The following is an 18,523-nucleotide window of genomic DNA, read 5'->3' on the forward strand; positions in this document are numbered from 1 at the left end:
CAAGATCAGGGACATGAACTCTAGCCTCTTGATGTCCCCTTCTCAGTAGTAAGATTTTTACCTGCCTGGGCTCTCTCCTCTCAGCATCTATGTTAGAGTAATTCCAGCCTCTGCCATGTGTTCCTCCATGACCCCCCCATGATCTCTTTCTGCCTTTTCAGTTCCCCAAGACCTAGTGAACGATTCTTTATACTAAGTTCTCCTCATGAAGTGAACCAGTTTGGTTTCTATCTTCTGCTGGACCATGATTGATAAGATGAGCATTCAGAGGTAAGGGAGTGATGAACAATGTAGAATTGATTATAATTACAATTCTACATGTGTCTACACCTAGAGACATCTGGTCCCAGTGTAGGTCCTTTGTTAGGGGTGTTAAAGTCAACTACAGGATAGGGGCTGAATTTAAGAATTCCTTGAGCAGACAAAACCACCTAAGCCATATAAGTGAAATTTAATTTACTTATTTGGCAAAACAAGTGCAACTTAACTTGGGCCCCTTCTTGTAAATGCCTCTGATAATCATAAAACAAACGTTAAGTCTATAGACTTGTTGAGTCACTATGTTGCACCTGAAACTAATGAAACAAGGTGTGTCAACTGTATTTCAATTAAAAAAAATGAGATGTGCTATAAGCATAAAATACCCATTGGATTTCAAAGATCTATTATGAAAAAATGAAAAAAAAAATCTCATTAATAAGGGCACCTGGGTGGCTCAGTCAGTTAAGTTGCTGCCTTCGGCTCAGGTCATGATCGCATAGGTCCTGGGATCAAGTCCCAAGTCAGGCTCCCTGATCAGTGGAGAGTCTCCTTCTCCTTCTGCCTCCCTCCCATCACCTCTGCTCCTCTCTTTCCCTCAAATAAATAAATAAAATCTTTTAAAAAAATCTCATTAATAAATGTTGAAATGATAGTTTTGCTGTATCTGTTTAAATAAAATAAATTATTAAATTTTCTTTTAAAAAGAAACTTAAGTCATCTTCCTAAAAATGATGATCACCTTTAACCAATTCTCTGCCATCCAGAAACTCCCATTATAATGACCAATCATGAAAAGGTTAAACAACTTCCTCATTTTCACTGAATAAGCTACCCTATAATGTCATGTCCTGAGCTTCATATCAGTTTTAAATTTGAAAGTGCCCAGTTCACAAACTGTTCTTATATGGACAATTAATTCTTACTAAATACTATTTATTGATTTGGTGGTTTTAATTTTGCCATCTCTGGATTTTTTTTCCCCCACCTTGCTCCGCATCTGCTGCTGCCAACCTTAAGGGGCTAGGTCACTTGTCCCTAATAGGAATGCCCTCTACCCTGCTCAGCCTTAGGACACCAACAACCACATGGCCTCAGACAGGGAAGACATTTTTCTTTTCATCTCAGTGTAAAACCTATCTTTCCAGGTGATGCATTCCATCCAATACAGACCTCTTTACAGTGATTCACACTCTACCTGCTAAAGTGTGAGTTTGTTGCCTGCCTCAAATAAGACAACTGTACTAGAATATAGTAAACCAGTATCCAGAGGCACTGTGTTGTCCAGGCTTTAGGATACCAGGAGTTGGTTGGACCACCCAGAATATGTTGGGTTCTCCCAGCCCAGCTCAGTTAATTGTCATTTTCACATTAAGTATGAAGTAAAAACAGGCTTCCTTGCTTCCACTGACTCTTCCTGACCTGCTCATAGAAAACTACACATACCTTCAGAAGTATAGGCAATCTTATGGGGCAGTTTAAATTCATACAGGGAATATGCGCATTTATCCCAACTAAGCAATGAGTTCTATAAGCCCAGCTCTGCGGAAATACAAGTCAACTTTACATTCCCAAAAAGAATACTTAACCCCTCATTCCCAACACCATTCAGGTTAACAGTGACCCTATCACTACACCTGAGAACACTGGGTGAGTTCTTGATTTATACATGCCCAATTTAAAGGCCCATGGTGTTGATTTTCTCCTAAGGATAAAATCATGTTCTACTACTTCTTCCAGCATGGCTGAGACCTTTAAATCACTTTTAAGGATTATGGGGTGAAGAAAAGTGTTATTCTCAAGGCTGGCTATAATTTGAGCCACGTAGCATAAGTTAAAGACAGAATTCCTTTCAGGACAGCCATTCTGCAATTTGGATAAACAATTGTAATGGGTGTATGTTCCGGGTTGAATAGCATCCCCTAAATTTATGTCCACTGGAACCTCAGAATGTGACTTTTTTTTTCACATAAGGAAGCATTTATTTGAGGTTTAACATGAAATCATACAAGTGAAATTTGTATAAACATAAATCCACATTGAGTCATAACACAGATAGCAAAAGACAAAGTAAAAACAAAGGAAACTAATTGGCGGCTATATACAGTTGGACACAGTTGTGTCTTGTACACTAGAAAGTCTTTTACAAAATAATCATCTTAGATCAACAGAAGACCGGGCTTCAATGTCATCCTGGGTTAACTTTAGCAATCTCCTCCTGTTTTCTCCAACGTCCTCCTTTAGTTTGTCTGGTAATTGTTTGGGTGACTGCCACCCCCTTGGGACACCTTGCCATAAGTGCTCTGTTGGCCCCTGTAGTCTGCATATATCCCTGTCCATATCCATGGTTCCCATAGTTATACCCAGTATAATCATAGCCGCCATAGCCACTATAGTTTCGATCACCATCATAGGCACTATTGTAATTTCCATATCCTTGATCATAATAGATGTTAAATCCTTGGTTCCAGTTTTGGCCCTGACCTCGTCCATGACCCTAGCACCACCTCATCCATGACCCCTAGTACCACCTCATCCACCAGCTGCAGCACTTCGTCCTCCTTTTTGATGTTGTTGTTGCTGCCTGTGTACCCTTTGGGTTGTGCAACTTTGATTTCATACTTCCCAGAACCAATTTGATGATATCTGCTTTCTAACAACTTCTTTACTGGCTCTTCTTCTGTATATGTGATAAAACAAAATCCTCTTCTTTCATTTGTTTTTGTATCCATGGGAAGTTCAATATTTTCAATCTCTCCAAAGGCTCCAAAATATTCTTTAATTTGTTCTTCAGAAGTATCTGGGCTCAATCCACCCACAAAAACCTTTCTGGGCGGTTCTTTCCCTTTTAAAGCTTTGGCCCTTTTGGGTTCTATCAGTTTGCCATCCAATTTGTGTTCTTTCAGTTCCAAAACCTTATCAACACTAGCAGCATCTTTGAAAAGCACAAACCCAAATCCTCTTGATCTTCCAGTCACTGGATCTGTTTTAATTGTATAGTCTACAACTTCCCCAAATCAAGACAAATATTCAGTCAGATCTTTCTTGCTTGTATCCCATCTCAAGCCTCCAATAAACATTTACTGTCATCCTGCTGATTCTTGCTCGTGTTGATCCCTCTGTGAATTCCTCTATGTTGCCGTACTCATTCATGTCTTCCATGGTGGTGGAGTTGTCGGCCAGGGTGTGCTGGCACGCAGTCTGGGTCACAGCAGCAGCGGCGGCTGAGCGTTGTATTCTCAGGATGTGACTTTATTTGGAAATAAGGTCTTTGCAGATATAATTAATTAAGATGAGGTGATACTGGATTAGAGTGCAGACTAATTCAATGACTGGTATCTGCATAAGAAGAGAAAACAGACCCATAGGGAGAATGCCATATGACAACAGAGGGACACATTGGAGTGTTGCATCTGTGACCTAATGCCCAGAATCACTGGCAGCCATCAGATACTGGAAGAGGCAAGAAAGGACTCTCCCTGGAGCCTGGAAGGAGCATAGCTCTGCTCACACCTTGATTTTAGACTTCTACCCCAGAACAGTGAGAGAATAATTTTTTATTTTTAAGTGACCCAGTTTATGATCATTTGTTACAGCAACCCTAGGAAACTAATACAGTGTGTTTGATTTTGAAGATGATGTCCCTTGGGAATAGTTTAGTTTAGTTTTTTTTTTTAAGTTTAAAATTTAAGTGGTTTTAAAATTTTAAAAGTAGAGCTCTGAATAGTAAGGCAGGAATTTTGAAGGTTTCTTTAGCAGGTGATTCAATGAGGAAGGTGAGAGTTCAGGCAGAGGAAAATGTGGAGGGACTGGTGACCACAGGAAGATAAATGCTGGGAAATAATCTTAGGATTCACTTTCTCCTGGAACATTCCTGACATTAGGACACAAAAGTAATGCTTTTTAGTTCATGAACTTAAAGAGGAAGAACTAGATTTCTGAAAATCATGATATCATGATCTTTTGCTAATGATCAGAATCAAGTATATGCCATAGAAAAGAAACTAGCAAACCAGTAGGTAGCTCAAAGCATTATGGGACCATGTACCACGCAACCATGTCTAGAGGGGGAAAATGTCTGGCCAGACCACCTCTGTTCTCTCTCTTTGGCTGAGTGTGTTTGTTGCGGGAGAGAAACTGGTATACATGTGAATTGCAAATAGAAGGCATGATGCACTCCTTTCTTTTTCCTTTTTTTAATTTTATTTTATTATGTTATGTTAATCACCATACATTACATCATTAGTTTCTGATGTAGTGTTCCATGATTCATTGCTTGTGCATAACACCCAGTGCTCCATGCAGAATGTACCCTTCCCAATAGCCATCACCAGGCTAACCCATCCCCCCACCCCCTTCCCTCTGGAACCCTTGGTTTGTTTCTCAGAGTCCATAGTCTCTCATGGTTCGTCTCCCCCTCCGATATCCTCCCCCTTTATTTTTCCCTTCCTACTACCTTCTTTATTTTTTTAAAAACATATAATGTATTATTTGTTCCAGAGGTACAGGTCTGTGACTCATCAGTCTTACACAATTCACAGCACTCACCATAGCACATACCTTCCCCTATGCCTATCACCCAGCCACGCCATCCCTCCCACCCCCCACCACTCCAGCAACCCTGAGTTTGTTTCCTGAGATTAAGAATTCCTCATATCAGTGAGATCATATGATACATGTCTTTCTCTGATTAACTTACTTCGCTTAGCATAATACCCTCTAGTTCCATCCATGTCATTGCAAATGGCAAGAATTCGTTTTTGGTTTTTTTGATGGCTGCATAATATTCCAGTGTGTGTGTGTGTGTGTGTGTGTGTGTGTGTGTGTGTGTGTGTGTGTGTGTGTATCTCACATCTTCTTTATCTATTCATTTGGTGATGGACATCTTGGCTCTTTCCATAGTTTGGCTATTGTGGACATTGCTGCTATAAACATTGGGGTGCACTACATTTGTATCTTTGGGGTAAATACCCAGTAGTGAAATTGCTGGGTGGTACGGTAGCTCTATTTTCAACTTTTTGAGGAACCTCCATACTGTTTCCCAGAGTGGCTACACCAGCTTGCATTCCCACCAACAGTGTAGGAGGGTTCTCCTTTATCTGCATCCTCGCCAACACCCGTCATTTCCTGACTTGTTAATTTTAGCCATTTTGACTGGTGTGAGGCGGTATCTCATTGAGGTTTTGATTTGGATTTCCCTGATGCCCAGTGATGTTGAGAACTTTTTCATGTATCTGTTGGCCATTTGGATGTCTTCTTTGGAAAAATGTCTGTTCATGTCTTCTGCCCATTTCTTGATTGGATTATTTGTTCTTTGGGTGTTGAGTCTGATAAGTTCCTTATAGATTTTAGATACTAGCCCTTTATCTGATATGTCATTTGCAAATATTTTCTCCCATTCTGCCGGTTGTCTTTTGGTTTTGTTGACTGTTTCCTTTGCTGGATGCACTCCCTTTCTGTTCACTTCTCAGATGTTCTGTCAGAGTCCTTGACCCAACTCCAAACTGACCCTCTTGGGCCCTCAGGTATGTAAAATAATGGCCCCCAAAGATGTCCATGACCTAGTCCTCAGGAGCTGTGACTATTACTTTACATGGCCAAAGAGACTTGGCGGATGTGATTAGAGTTTCGGACCTTGACATGGGGGATTATCCTGGATTATCCAGATGGGCTCAATCTAATCACACAAATCCTTAAAAATAGAGCACTTTTTCAGCTACAGTTAGAGAGGTAAAACATTGCTGGCTTTGAAGCTGGAGGAGGAGAGCCATGAGCCAACAAATGTAGGCAACTTCTAGAATCTGGAAAAAACAAAACAAAACAAAACAAACAAACAAAAAAGCACTTTTCCTATCATAGACTGACTGGCTTAAACCACAGAAATTTCTCACAGTTCTGAAGGCTGGAAGTCCAAGATCAGGGTGGCTGCCAGCTAGGTTCCTGTAAGAGTCCTCTTTCTGGCTTGTAGGTGGTGTTTTCTCATTGTGCCCCCACTTGGCCTTTCCTTGGTATGTGTGCATAAGGTGAGAGATCTCTCCCTTACTCTTCTTATCAGGCCACCAATCCTATTGGATTAGGACCATACCTTTATGATCTCATTTAACCTTAACTACTTTCTTAAAGCTCTATCTCCAAACATAGTCACATTGGGAGTTAGGGCTTCAATATATGAATTCAGGGGGGAACAGAGTTCAGTTCTTATCACTCCCCCTAGAGTCTTCAGAAAGGAGTCCTACCCACACCTTGATTTTAGTCCAGTGTTTAGCCACTACCTTTGTGGTCATTTGTTACAGCATCAGTAGAAAACTAACCCAGACTCCTATCCCTCTATTTGTCATCCTTTCATCTTTCAGGGACTGGGTTTGCAATGCAAACTGGACTACTAGGTGCCAGACGGTGCACTACACACAGTGTTCCTTGTCCTTCAGCACCTATGAGGGGGCTGTGATTATCCCTACTATAGACAAGTACCTTAAGCCCTTAGAGGGTGAAGATTCTGTTGGTCATGACTCTGCTGGTCTAGTCTAGTGCCTAAAACATAGTAGAAACTCAATAAAAATTTGTCAAATGGAAAAAGAAAGGAAATTTATGTTCAAAGAGGATCAGAAAAGATAACTTTCTCAGGATCAGGGCGTGATATGGATCTAAACCATCTAAATGAAGGTCATACATTTTCTACTAAAAAGTGTGTAAGTCCTTAAATTACAGTATATACATATAAAGCAAGAAAAGATATATTCAGTCAGTTGCCATTGTTGCAGATCCTTTTCATGCACTATTTCCTCTGGGTCTTACGAGGCAGACGTTAACATAATTCATTGGATGGGTGAGAAAACCAAAGACCAGAGAGGTTAAGTAATGTTCTCAAAGTTTTATGAGTAGTTGTGGCAAAATTATTTCAAAACCCAAGTCTTTTAGGCTTTTGCGAAGTCAACATTTTTTCCACTGCCTCACCCTGGAAATGTATTATTTATTTTCATTTGTCTGTGTTTATGAGTTGCCCTAGGAAAGCAGGATCTATTGCTCTTTTCAGATGTTCTAACTGTTCATTGAAACCATGATTTTTTGAAGGCAGGAGCCATATCTCCTTTTCTCTTATTCTCAGTGGCAGCCCATTCCATGTAGCATATCCCACATGCAGGTGTCATTAACTGGCAGCAGACTTCCTGCTTCCAGATTTCAGAGGTATGCTTATACAAATTAGAGCTATTTCAAAATTTTAGAACAGCTGGAGGTATTTTGTTCTGAAGACTCATTCAGTCAAGATAGTTTTTTGTGTGTGTGCTTGTTATTCAAGAGACACCATGTAGGGGCTAGAACAAAATCTACCTGAAGGCAGTATGTATGGCCTGGTGGTTAGATGCATGGGCTCTAAAGTCAGGCAGATTTGGCTTTGGATTCCTGGACCACCATTTACTAGCTGTTGGATTTGGGCAAGTTATATCACCTCTCTGAACCTCAGTTCCACATCCTTATGGATATTACTTCCCAGGTTTGTTTGTTTTTGCCCTATTTTGGGTAAGGATTAAGCAAAATGAAATCTGAGAAACCCAAAGAGGAATGTATGGTGGATCTAGAAGCCAGGAGATATGGATGGGCAAGGAGAGTGGACGTCTGAAACCAGTGGGATAAAACAAACAATTCCTCCAGAATTTGATAATGCTGGAGAAGTAGCTTTTATTTGAAAAGTAAACTAGAGGGGCGGAGCAACATGGCAGAGGAGTAGGAGACCTGGATTTCGTCTGGTCTCAGGAATTCAGCTGAATAGGGATCAAACCATTCTGAACACCTACGAACTCAACAGGAGATCGAAGAGGAGAGTAGCAACAACTCTCTGAACAGAGAAGCGACCGCTTACTGGAAGGTAGGACGTGCGGAGAAGTGAATCTGAGGTGATATTTGGGAGGATAGACGGCGGGGGAGGGGGCCTCCGCCGGCCGCTTCTTGCAAGTGACAGAGCAGCGGAGCACAAAATTGGACCTTTTAGAAGTCGGCTCCGCGGAGGGACGTCGCTCCAGTGGCTAAGCGGGAGATGGAACCCTCGCGGGACAGTGTGGTCTCAGGACCCTCGGGGTCACAGAAAGACCGGGGGTGCCTGAGTGCAGCAGAGCTCCCAGGTATTGGAGCGGGGAAGCCGGCTGCAGAGACGGAGCCGAGGCGCAGGCTCTCAGCTTGGGGTTGCCATAAACTGTGATCCGCGGCCCAGTTGGGCTACTGCTCCTCCAGCAGGGACCCAACAAGCGGCAGATCCGGGGAGACTCCCCATCCTCCCCCAGGAGGAATGGCGCGGGAGCGCACCGCAGGGATCTGCTGGGTTTGGAGACGCCACACGGGGTCGGGTGCCAGAGATAGAAATGCTCGGTCACAGGCCGGGTGAGCACGGAGTGCGCCCGGAGACCAGGGAGATGGGAGTGACTGGCTGCTTTTCTCTGGGGGCACACTGAGGAGTGGAGCCCCGAGTTCTTGCCTCCTCTGGGGCGGAGATTGGGAGGCCGCCATTTTCACTGTCCTCCTCCAAAGCCGCACGGAAAGCTTGCAGGGAACAAAAGCTCCTGAGAGCAAACCCAAGCAGCTTGCTTAGCCCGGACCGACAAGGGCGGGGCAAGTCAGCCTCCGGCAAAGACATTTGGGAACCACGGCAACAGGCCCTTCCCCCAGAAGATCAGCACGAATAGCCAGCAAGCCAAGACCAAGTTTACCGATTAAGGAGAACGGGAGAACTCCAGCGCTAGGGGAATACTGCACACAGAATTCATGGCTTTTTTTTTACCATGATTCATTAGTTCATCAAAGTTAATTTTTTTAACAAAGTTAAGTTTTTTTTAAATTTTTCTTTTTCCCTTTTTCAACCAACATCTTATCAATCCCTTTTTTTAAAAAAAAAACATTTTTTATTTTTCATTTTTAGAGTCATATTTTATCCCTTCATAGTAGTTACCCTTATTTTTGGCATATATATATAAGTTGTTCTCTCTTTAAAATTTTGAGATACAGTTTCTTCTAACAGATCAAAATATACCCTAAATCACTAGTGTATGGCTTTGTTCTAGTCTCCTGCCTGATCACATTCTCTCCCTTTTTTCTTTTCTTTTTTAAATCTTCTTCTTTCTTTTTTCAAACAAATTCTTATCAATTCCTTTTATAAAATCTTTTATACTTTGCATCTTTACAGTCATCTTCCATCCCTTCATTGTATCAACCGTTATTTGGTACATATATGTCTTTCTTCCTTTAAAATTTTAGGAGGTACTTTTATCTAACAGACCAAAATACGCCCACAATCTAGTGTGTGCCACTGATCTATGCACTAACCTGATCATATTTGATCATATTTGTTTTTTTTTCTATTGTTCTGTTTTTGTTTTTAATCTTTTTCTTTTTGTTTGTTTTTTTTTCCTTCTTTTCTCTTTGTTTTTTCTTTCTTTCCCTTTCTTTCCCCCTGGTTTCAGGTCTTTTCTGATTTGTATACAGTATATTTGCTGGGGACATTGTTAACCTGTTAGCATTTTGTTCTCTCATTCATCTATTCTCCTCTGGACAAAATGACAAGACGAAAAAAATCACCTCAGCAAAAAGAACAAGAGGTAGTACCGTCAGCCAGGGACCTACTCAATACGGACATTAGTACGATGTCGGACCTAGAGTTCAGAGCCATGACTTTAGAGATACTAGCTGGGCCTGAAAAAAGCATGGAAGTTATTAGAGAAACCCTTTCTGGAGAAATAAAAGAACTAAAATCTAACCAAGTCGAAATCAAAAGGCTATTAATTAGGTGCAATAAAAAATGCGGGCACTAACTGCTAGGATAAATGAGGCGGAAGAGAGAATCAGTGATATAGAAGACCAAATGATGGAAAATAAAGAGGCTGAGAAAAAGAGAAAGAAACAACTACAGGATCACGAGGGCAGAATTCGAGAGATAAGCGATATGATAAGACGAAACAACATTAGAATAATTGGGATCCCAGAAGAAGAAGAAAGAGAGAGAGGGGGGCAGAAGGTATATTGGAGCAATTAATAGCAGAGAACTTCCCTAATGTGAGGAAGGAAACAGGCATCAAAATCCAGGAGGCATAGAGAACCCCTCTCAAAATCAATAATAATAGGTCACACACTGACATCTAAGAGTAAAACTTACGAGTCTCAGAGACAAAGAGAAAATCCTGAAAGCAGCTCGGGAGAAGAGATATGTAACCTACAATGGTAGAAATATTAGATTGGCAACAGACCTATCCACAGAGACCTGGCAGGCCAGAAAGGACTGGCATGATATCTTCAGAGCACTAAACGAGAAAAATATGCAGCCAAGAATACTATATCCAGCTAGGCTGTCATTGAAAATAGAAGGAGAGATAAAAAGCTGCCAGGACAAACAAAAACTAAAGGAATTTGCAAACACGAAACCAGCCCTCCAAGAAATATTGAAAGGGGTCCTCTAAGCAAACAGAGAGACTAAAAGCAGCACAGATCAGAAAGGAACAGAGACAATATGCAGTAACAGTCACCTTACAGGCAATACAATGACACTAAATTCATACCTTTCAATAGTTACCCTGAATGTAAATGGGCTAAATGCCCCAATAAAAAGACACAGGCTATCAGATTGGATTAAAAGACAAGACCCATCAATATGCTGTCTGCAAGACTCATTTTAGACCCAAAGACACCCCCAGATTGAAAGCGAGGGGGTGGAAAACCATTTACCATGCTAACGGACACCAAAAGAAAGCTGGGGTGGCAATCCTTCTATCAGACAAATTAGATTTTAAAACAAAGACTGTAATAAGAGATGAGGAAGGATACTATATCCTACTTAAAGGGTCTATCCAACAAGAAGATCTAACAATTGTAAATATCTATACCCCTAACATGGGAGCAGCCAATTATAGAAGGCAATTAATAACAAAAGTGAAGAAACACATTGACAGCAATACAATAATAGTGGGGGACTTTAACACCCCCCCTGACTGAAATGGACAGATCATCCAAGCAAAAGATCAACAAGGAAATAAAGACTTGAAATGACACACTGGACAAAATGGACTTCACAGACATATTCAAAGCATTCCATCCCAAAGCAACGGAATACACATTCTTCTCGAGTGCCCATGGAACATTGTCCAGCATTGATCACATCCTAGGTCACAAATCAGGTCTCAACCGGTACCAAAAGATTGGGATCATTCCCTGCATGTTTTCAGACCACAATGCTTTGAAACTAGAACTCAATCACAAGAGGAAAGTCAGAAAGAACTCAAATACATGGAAGCTAAAGAGCATCCTACTAAAGAATGACTGGGTCAACCAGGAAATTAAAGAAGAATTAAAAATATTCATGGAAACCAATGAAAATGAAAACACAACTGTTCAAAATCCTTGGGATACAGCAAAGGCAGTCCTGAGAGGAAAGTATATAGCAATACAAGCCTTTCTCAAGAAACAAGAAAGGTCTCAAATGCACAACCTAACCCTCCACCTAAAGGAGCTAGAGAAAGAACAGCAAATAAAGCCTAAACCCAGCAGGAGAAGAGAAATAATAAAGATCAGAGCAGAAATCAATGAACTAGAAACCAAAAGAACAGTAGAACAGATCAACGAAACTAGGAGCTGACTCTTTGAAAGAATTAACAAGATTGATAAACCCCTGGCCAGACTGATCAAAAAGAAAAGAGAAAGGACCCAAATCAACAAAATCATGAATGAAAGAGGAGAGATCACAACCAACACCAAAGAAATACAAACAATTATAAGAACATATTATGAGCAACTCTATGCCAGCAAATTAGATAACCTGGAAGAAATGGGTGCATTCCTAGAGATGTATCAACTCCCAAAACTGAACCAGGAAGAAATAGAAAACCTGAACAGACCTATAACCACTAAGGAAATTGAAGCAGTCATCAAAAATCTCCCAAGAAACAAAAGCCCAGGGCCAGATGGCTTCCCAGGGGAATTCTCTCAGACATTTCAAGAAGAGTTAATACCTATTCTCCTGAAACTGTTCCAAAAAATAGAAATCCAAAAAACTCATTTTATGAGGCCACCATTACCTTGATCCCAAAACCAGACAAAGACCCCATCAAAAAAGAGAATTACAGACCAATATCCTTGATGAACATGGATGCAAAAATTCTCACCAAAATACTAGCCAATAGGGTCCAACAGTACATTAAAAGGATTATTCACCATGACCAAGTGGGATGTATCCCTGGGCTGCAAGGCTGGTTCAACATCCGCATATCAATCAACGTGATACAATACATTAACAAAAGAAAGAACAAGAATCATATGATCCTCTCAATAGATGCAGAAAAAGTATTTGACAAAGTACAGCATCCTTTCTTGATCAAAACTCTTCAGAGTATAGGGATAGAGGGTACATACCTCAATATCATAAAAGCCATCCATGAAAAACCTACAGCGAATATCATTCTCAATGGGGAAAAGCTTTTCCCCTAAGGTCAGGAACGCGGCAGGGATGTCCACTATCACCACTGCTATTCAACGTAGTATTAGAAGTCCTAGCCACAGCAATCAGACAACAAAAAGAAATCAAAGGCATCCAAATCGGCAAAGAGGAAGTCAAACTCTCACTCTTTGCAGATGATAGGATACTGTATGTGGAAAACCCAAAAGACTCCACCCCAAAATTGCTAGAACTCATACAGGAATTCAGTCAAGTGGCAGGATATAAAATCAATGCACAGAAATCAGTGGCATTCCTATACACCAACAACAAGACAGAAGAGAGACAAATCAAGGAGTCGATCCCATTTACAATTGCACCCAAAAGCATAAGATACCTAGGAATAAATTTAACCAAAGAGGCAAAGGATCTGTACTCAGAAAACTATAAAACACTCAGGAAAGAAATTGAAGAAGACACAAAGAAATGGAAAAACGTTCCATGCTCATGGATTGGAAGAACAAACATCGTGAAGATGTCAATGCTACCTAGAGCAATCTACACATTCAATGCAATCCCCATCAAAATACCATCCACTTTTTTCAAAGAAATGGAACAAATAGTCCTAAAATTTGTATGGAACCCGAAGAGACCCGAATAGCCAGAGGAGTATTGAAAAAGAAAAGCAAAGCTGGCGGCATCACAATTCCGGACTTCCAGCTCTATTACAAAGCTGTCATCATCAAGACAGTATGGTACTGGCACAAAAACAGACACATAGATCAATGGAACAGAATCGAGAGCCCAGAAGTGGACCCTCAACTCTATGGTCAACTCATCTTTGACAAAGCAGGAAAGAATGTCCAATGGCAAAAAGACGGTCTCTTCAACAAATGGTGTTGGGAAAATTGGACAGCCACATGCAGAAGAATGAAACTGGACCATTTCCTTACACCACACACAAAAATAGACTCCAAATGGTTGAAAGACCTAAACGTGAGATAGGAGTCCATCAAAATCCTAAAAGAGAACACAGGTAGCAACCTCTTCAACCTCAGCCGCAGCAACTTCTTCCTAGAAACGTCGCCAAAGGCAAGGGAAGCAAGGGCAAAAATGAACTATTGGGATTGCATCAAGATAAAAAGCTTTTGCACAGCAAAAGAAACAGTCCACAAAACCAAAAGACTACCGACAGAATGGGAGAAAATATTTGCAAAGGACATATCAGATAAAGGGCTAGTATCCAAACTCTATAAAGAACTTATCAAACTCAACACCCAACGAACAAATAATCCAATCAAGAAATGGGCAGAAGACATGAACAGACATTTTTCCAAAGAAGACATCTAAATGGCCAACAGACACATGAAAAAGTGCTCAACATCGCTCGGCATCAGGGAAATCCAAATCGAAACCTCAATGAGATACCACCTCACACCCGTCAGAATGGCTAAAATTAACAAGTCAGGAAACGACAGATGCTGGCAGGGATGTGGAGAAAGGGGAACCCTCCTACACTGTTGGTGGGAATGCAAGCTGGTGCAGCCACTCTGGAAAACAGTATGGAGGTTCCTCAGACAGTTGAAATTAGAGCTACCATATGATCCAGCAATTGCACTACTGGGTATTTACTGCAAAGATACAAATGTAGGGATCCGAAGGGATACGTGCACCCCAATGTTTATAGCAGCAATGTCCACAATAGCCAAACTGTGGAAAGAGCCAAGATGTCCATCGACAGATGAATGGATAAAGAAGAGGTGTTATATATACACAATGGAATATTATGCAGCCTTCAAAAGGAATGAGATCCTGCCATTTGCTATGACGTGGATGGAACTAGAGGGTGTTATGCTGAGTGAAATAAGTCAATCAGAGAAAGACATGTATCATATGACCTCACTGATATGAGGAATTCTTAATCTCAGGGAAGAAACCGAGTGTTGCTGAGTGGTGGGGGGTGGGAGGGATGGGGTGGCTGGGTGATAGACATTGGGGAGGGTATGTGGTATGGTGAGCGCTGTGAATTGTGCAAGACTGTTGAATCACAGATCTGTACTTCTGAAACAAATAATGCAACATATGTTAAGAAAAAAGAAAAAGAAGAAGATAGCAGGAGGGGAAGAATGAAGGCAGTAAGTCGGAGGGGGAGACGAACCATGAGAGACGATGGACTCTGAAAAACAAACTGAGGGTTCTAGAGGGGAGGGGGTGGGGGGATGGGTTAGCATGGTGATGGGTATTAAGGAGGGCACGCTCTACGTGGATCACTGGGTGTTATGCACAAACAATGAATCATGGAACACTACATCAAGAACTAATGATGTAATGTGTGGTGATTAACATAACAATAAAAAAAAGTAAACTAGAGAGGTGGATGGGAATGTGTCCTGGATGGTGCTGAATGCTATGTGTGTATGGAAGACACCACTGTGTGTTTATGTACCAGTCATTCTTCCTTCTTCTTAACAAGCCTTCATTTTGTTCTGATATTGGCTGACTGGCGAAGTATTTTTGTGAGGTGCAGGACTCCCCTCAGACCCTTTGGGGTGCATTTCTCCACATCCTTGCCAACACTTTTTATTTCTTGCCCTTTTGGCCATGACCGTTCTAATAGGTGTGCATTCAATAAGCAGGTCAGAATAGCTACACTCAAAGGAATTATCTTGCTTTCCAAACTCAGTTTGGCATCTTGAAAGATGTTTTGGTATTTTTTCTTAACATTTTTAGGTATGCCATACCAAGAAGATAGTCTGTCTACATAAGAATTGGAAAGCCTGAAGAAGGCAGTGCAGAGAGAACTTGGATAATAGAGGAGAGCGGAGAAAAAAGAGATGGATGACAAGAAAGGGAGAATGAAAAGGAGGAGGAGGGGGAGGACAAAGAGAACAATGTAGAGACAGAGAAAGTAGAGCACAGAAGGACATGCAAGAACTAGGAAATGATGACTTCTTGATTTCCCTGTAGAATGCCAAACCCTTGTTCCTGGGACTACGATGTTCCTGCCCTTGGAATTTGGGAGACATCCTGGGTCTTTAAAAACATCCCCATATTTACTTGTTTAGACATCTTAACTTAGTTCCTATTATTTCTCATGAAAAGGGTTTTCAGGATACACCGTCAGCTCACTTCTGAGACTAAGTTGACTGGTCTTCTCTTTGGGTGGGTGGTTTCTCTACTTTGCTATTAAGACATATGGGACTGTAGTCAGCAAAAAATATAAGGGCTTTCCAAGTCCTGGCCACACTGTATAATCTCAAATTCATAGTCCAGTTTAGAAAAACAATGTTCAGTGAAGATTGCTGAAAGGATGTCTACTCTTTCAGTTGTTCTAAATTTTTACTCCTCAATTAAACCAAAACTAAAGAAAGCAAGGTCCCATATGGCATCATTGTGGTTCCTCCTGATATTTATTTTGCTACATAGCAGATTGATTTGATGCTACCAATCTATATTTGTGTTTTTCATAAGAAATAGGGTCTATGTGGTTAATGGGTACTTTGCTTATTATTATAGATTTAACTGTGCCCCCACCCCCCCCAAATTCATATGTTGAAGTTCTAATTCTCAGTACCTCAGAATGTGACCTTATTTGGAAATAGAGTAGTTGCAGATATAACTAGCTAAATTAATATGAAATCATTAGGGTTGGCCCTAATCCAATATGCCTGATGTTCCCTATAAAAAAGTAAAATTTGGACACATAAATGGAAAATGACATATAAAAATGGAGGCAGTAATTGGGGTTATACATCTGCAAGCCTAGGAACACCAAAGATTTCTCAAAGTATGAGAAGCTAGGCAAGAGGCAAAGGACATTCTTCCTCACAACTATAAGAAGGAAGCAACCCTGCCAATACTTCAGTTTAGGACTTCTGGCCTCCAGAACTGTGACACAAGAAATTTCTGTCATTTAACCCACTCATTTTGTGGGTACCTTGTTAGAGCAGCCCCAGCAAACTAATACTGTGAGTCCACTGGCTGGCTCTTTCCACAGGGATGGCTAATGTTGGTCTCTAGTAGAGACTACACATGCATAGTGCTCTCTAGTCACAAGTGCTCATGTTCTCATGACCTGTTCAACTTGGGCTTAAATTCAGTCATGATTGTACTTAATATTGCATTACTGCCACTCACTCACTAGGAAAGAATGGCTCAGGTGTGCCAAGAAAAGCATCAATCACTCACCTGCAAACTTTTGTACTTTTAGAAATGCCAATGGGAGCCTGTCATCTAGAAAAAAAATCCAGTCATGCTTGAAGTGGGGCCAGTTCAAGAAAATGGTCGAGAGGTCACCAGATTTCTCAGTGGGTTATTTCCCACTCTTTGATTTCGATCTAGTAGTCAGAGTAGACTTTTTCTACCTTCTCACATAAATACATGGCAAAATAATTCTTTGCGTTAGAGAGGGACTTCCAGCAGCCCTCAGAGGGTACAGGGCTTGGACTTCCTATCACAGCAAAACACAGCCCTCAGCATGTCCCTGGTGTGGAAGGAGTATACTGCTCTCACATCTTGTGATAAGGGCTGACCCAGTCATATTCCTGGGTGGTGTATTCTGCAGTCTCAGTTAACCACAATACTGCTCCTCCAGTGCCTTCCAAGAAGTGGACATTTTTGGTTACTTTTCTCAGAGTGGGTCTTAATCCAATATGACTGGAGTCCTTATAAGAAAAGGAAATTAAGACATAGATACATAGAGGGAAGACCATGTGAAGACACAGGGAGAAGATGGCCATCTACAGGCCAAAGTAAAAAAAAAAAAAATGTCTGTTGTTTAAGTCATCCATCTGAGGTACTTTGTTATGGCAGCCCTAACAAATTCAGAGTACAAATCAACCAGCAGCTCTAAGGCGTGGGTTTTGACTAGTTCATATCAATCAGGGTATTCATATTCCTATGAAAACAGTGGCTGGTTTACTTGTGAGAGCAACAGATTGAGTATTTGACTTTAATTTTCATCTGTATTTACACCCTTATTACATCTTTATTGTGGGCAGAATGTACTTTCCTGTCCCTTGATGTTGGTTGGCCTTGGTCATGTGACTTCTTTTGGCCAGTAGCATTGTGGGTGGAATTAACATGAGGCCAGTTTCAAGTAGAGGTTTTAAGAGGCTTTCTGTTTTCACTTTCCCTCTTGAACTCCTGTCACTTCTCTAACAAATATGGACTCAGCTAGCCTCAGATCCTAGCAGAATGAAGGATAGTGGAACAAAATCTCCCTAGCTTGAAGTAGAGCCACCCAGTCCACCCCAGCCTAAATCAGCACACCCCCATCCAGCCTGTAAGCATGTCAATGAGCTCAGATGACATTAGCAGATCTACTAGACAACCTTCACACACATGAGTAATACTTACTATTAAATGGCAAGAGATTCTGTAGTTGTTACACAGCATTTGTCCAATACCTGATACAATGAACATGTGACCTGAGATGTTCGATCAAAATTGAAGCCCAAGGTTTTTTTCAGTGTTGGGAAAAGGCAGAGAGAAAGTTTTTCTCTCTCAGAAAGCATGTGGCCATGGATATTTTTGACAGTGACCTTGTAATACCCAGATTGTAAATGATACTACGGGGATAGAACAGAGAAATGAAAGGAATCTGTGTTCTTATTGGTGTTGTTGAGCCACGGATCAAACCAAACATAAGCCTTAAACTACCTCTGAAACTCCCAGTTAGACGAGCAAATAAATCCCCTTGTTGTTAGATTTTCCATTGCTCTAAAAATGCAGACACAGAACTTCCGATTTCAGTTCCAGCATGTAAGGAACTTGGAAGTGATCCTGTTCTTACAGCAAAAAAAATTCTTTTTTAAAAATTTTTTCTTATTTATTTATTCATGAGAGACAGAGAGAGAG

The 18,523-nt window shown here is 41.0% G+C and overlaps 1 pseudogene; it reads right to left on the reverse strand.

Moving 5' to 3' along the window:
* Window positions 1–2,461: 2,461 nt before the first annotated feature.
* On the reverse strand, window positions 2,462–3,435 carry LOC112828069 (heterogeneous nuclear ribonucleoprotein D-like pseudogene; annotated as a pseudogene).
* Window positions 3,436–18,523: the final 15,088 nt, after the last annotated feature.

Source organism: Callorhinus ursinus, unplaced genomic scaffold (assembly GCF_003265705.2).
Source record: "Callorhinus ursinus isolate GAN/ISIS: 27379988/994484 unplaced genomic scaffold, GSC_fseal_2.0 scaffold29, whole genome shotgun sequence".
Taxonomy (NCBI): domain Eukaryota; kingdom Metazoa; phylum Chordata; class Mammalia; order Carnivora; family Otariidae; genus Callorhinus; species Callorhinus ursinus.